The sequence below is a fragment of the Gossypium hirsutum genome, chromosome A04, assembly GCF_007990345.1.
Source record: "Gossypium hirsutum isolate 1008001.06 chromosome A04, Gossypium_hirsutum_v2.1, whole genome shotgun sequence".
Classification (NCBI taxonomy): domain Eukaryota; kingdom Viridiplantae; phylum Streptophyta; class Magnoliopsida; order Malvales; family Malvaceae; genus Gossypium; species Gossypium hirsutum.
This window is the reverse complement of record NC_053427.1, coordinates 43,767,444-43,770,703: the sequence shown is the minus strand read 5'-3', so window position 1 is coordinate 43,770,703 and position 3,260 is coordinate 43,767,444.

Below are 3,260 nucleotides of genomic sequence, written 5' to 3'. Positions count from 1 at the left end.
ATTATCGATAGAAATTATAAGTTGAGAAGAATTTATTTTGATTATGAGTTGTGAATTTTGCTTGAGGACAAGAAAATGCTTAAGTGTGGGGGTATTTGATAAACCGTAAATTATACATATTTTTACCCCATGTTTAATGCATTTTATGGATGATTTCTCATTAGAATTGGTGAATTCGATGCTCCTAATGCTTTAATTTCATGTTTTATACTTAAGCGAGCATAGGAGAGTGAAAGGAACGAGAAATGGGCCAAAAACAAAGAAAATGGGCCAAAGTACGAAATCAACACAGCCTGGACCTCCTCACACGGGTAGACCACATGGCCGTGTCAATTTTGTAGACTCGAGCACGGCCTGAAGTAATCGAACATGGGCGTGTCCCTGCTGAGCCCAAGTTGAGTCCAATTCAGAGAAGGCTAATTTTGAGGGCTTCTGGGCATTCCAAAGCCTATAACTACACCCTAGAGGAGGAAGAAAGGGAGAAGAAGAAGGGGGAGTCAGGAATTCCTCCAAGGAAACCGATTGATCCATCTCAGAAGCCGGATTCATCATCAAGACTGAAGATCTCTCCTCAATTTCCTTTCAGGAGTTTTGGGTTTTCTTTATGTTTTGTATTCTTTATTATTCTGAGATGTTTTCTTATTTAGTTATGAACTAAAACCCCTAAATAACTAAGGGGAATGAAACCTAAGACGAATCTTGTTATTATTTTCTGAATCGTATGATAAATATTTAACTTGTTCTTAATTATATGTTCTTAATTCTTGTTTTAATATCCCAGGATATTGATTCAAGACATGCTCTTATTCAGAGGAGGAATAGACCTTGTCTAAGAGTACCTTGTCATAATTAAGCAGAGTTGATTTTGCGCCTAGAAATAGGGTGACAAGATTTTGCCGGATTAGGGAGAAACCTAGTAAGGGGATCCATAGATCAAGTTAATGCAACCCTAAAGTGTTAATTAGAGAAAAGTCCGGTTATTCAATCTAGGGATTAGATGTTATTAGTCTTGAATAGGGATAATAACATAACTTAGGGATCTCTACGGAACAAGTTGAATGAATAAATCATCCGATTCGGAGCCAAAATAACAAGTAAAGTCTAGGTGGACTTTTCCTTAGGTATTGTCTTAAGTCAATCAATTTTTTCCAAAAACAATTTTCCAATTCTTTTCTCTGTACGTTCTTAGTTTAGATAATTAGTTAATTAAAACAAAACCTCTTTATTCTTAGGCTAGATAATAAAAAGGTAGTCATTACTAGTACTTTTAGTTCCTTTGGGTTCGACAATCCAGTCTTGCTAAAACTATACTACTGTTCGATAGGTACACTTGCCTACATCGCGATAATAGTTAGTTCAAGAACGAGTAATTATAAATATTTAAAACCTATCACAAAACCAAGCGATCAGTGGACCAATTTTGGTTTTATTTTCCCTTTTTAATTCTTTTAATTACTAAATGACCAAAATGCCCTTAAAGGCTTTTCTTTCAAATTTGCCCAATTCTTGCCCATTTTTGTCCAAACTTAAATATAATGGTCCAATTACAAAATAAGGACCTCCACTTTAAGAACCCATTTCAATTAAATCCCCTTTATTAACTAGAACATAGATTTTGCTAATTTTGCAATTTAGTCCTAATTATCAAATTAGACAGTTATACATAAAATTTCTTCACGAAATTTTCACACAATTATTCAATCAATGAATAAAGCTTAAAACTTAATTGGAATAATTTTTTTTTACCTCAGATTCATGGTTTGGCAACCACTATTCCATTTAGGCCCTATTTCGGGATGTTACAATATCTCATAGAAAATTCAGAAGAGCAATCTCATGCATACTTAGTAGAAACAATTGTGATAAAGATAATATAACTTGCATATTTGCAATTTAGGGCTTCAATTAACTGAAGTAGAAAATGATAATATATGAACCTTATCATCAAATTTGATATCAATAATGATAAATTAGAAAACCTAAGTATGATAGAGCAATACCGCTCATTTATCAACCAGACTTTCAGTAGTTCCATCTATCATAATTTACTAGCCTTTCAATATGATTTACATTGCATCTATACATGCACAATTTCATATGCCTCTGATACAAACAGGACATATAGAATACCCAGAAGAGATTACTATAATATACTCAATTATAACAGCTGTATTCAAATATCTTTGCAATTTCATCACTATTCCACTGACTAATAAAGTCATCTATAATCTTACATTATTCAGTTCACTAAAAGAGTCGACTCAGAAGAATTTTTGGCTAATCCATTATATAATTATCATATCTAAATAAGTCGATTACTCATGAATAATCTTCTTCCTTAACAATGACAACATATATTCAGAAAAATCTTCAGAAAAATCTGATATCTCTTTTAATATCGTCTTTATTTATTAACCCATTCTTAATTTTGATTACATTTTTAATCATTCAGCCTTTGAACGTTTCTTTCACACTTATGAACTTAATCAATATAAATCTTGTGAGTTTTTCTCATATAAAACTATACTGGTAAGGGGCTGGAGATCGTAAGCCTCACAATTTAGTTTTCATGTAAATACTCATATAACATAACATTCATCATTCTCATGTACTATAAAACATTTATCTGTACCTTTTCGAATTCTATTTCATCATGAGTAATGTTTTTACTCAGGCACGTGAGTATCACTTTCCGTAGTATTAGAATTAGCTCGGGTGGAAAGAATCTCTGTCTATTTATAAGACAATTTTAATTAGAGTCAAGAGATATCAGACTATCATAGGTTACATAATGGCGTGTATTTCTAGACTCCACATATGCTACGTTCAGTCTGAGAACCTACTAAAACATAGCTCTGATACCACTAAATGTAACACCCCTAATCGGTACCTGTCATCGAAATAGGATTTTGGAGCATTACCAAAACTTTCAGAACATTTTACAAATAATTTATGTAAATTACTGTTCATTAATCAAAATCATTCAAAAAGCCTCTTAATTGGACCCTCGAGGCCAAATACGAGCATTAGAATCGAGTTGGGACTTAATCGAGAACTTTAGGAAATTTTCACGACATTTTAAAAATTTTCCAAGGTGCAAGGCTCACAAGCCCGTGTGGTCCAAGGGACACACTTGTGTGACCCTTGGACACTCCCGTGCTGCAGGCCGTGTTCGACCTCGTGTAATTCATATACTTGAGCACACGGCCATGCCATAAGTCAGTGCTGCAGGTCATGTTTGACCTCGTGTGACTCTCTGA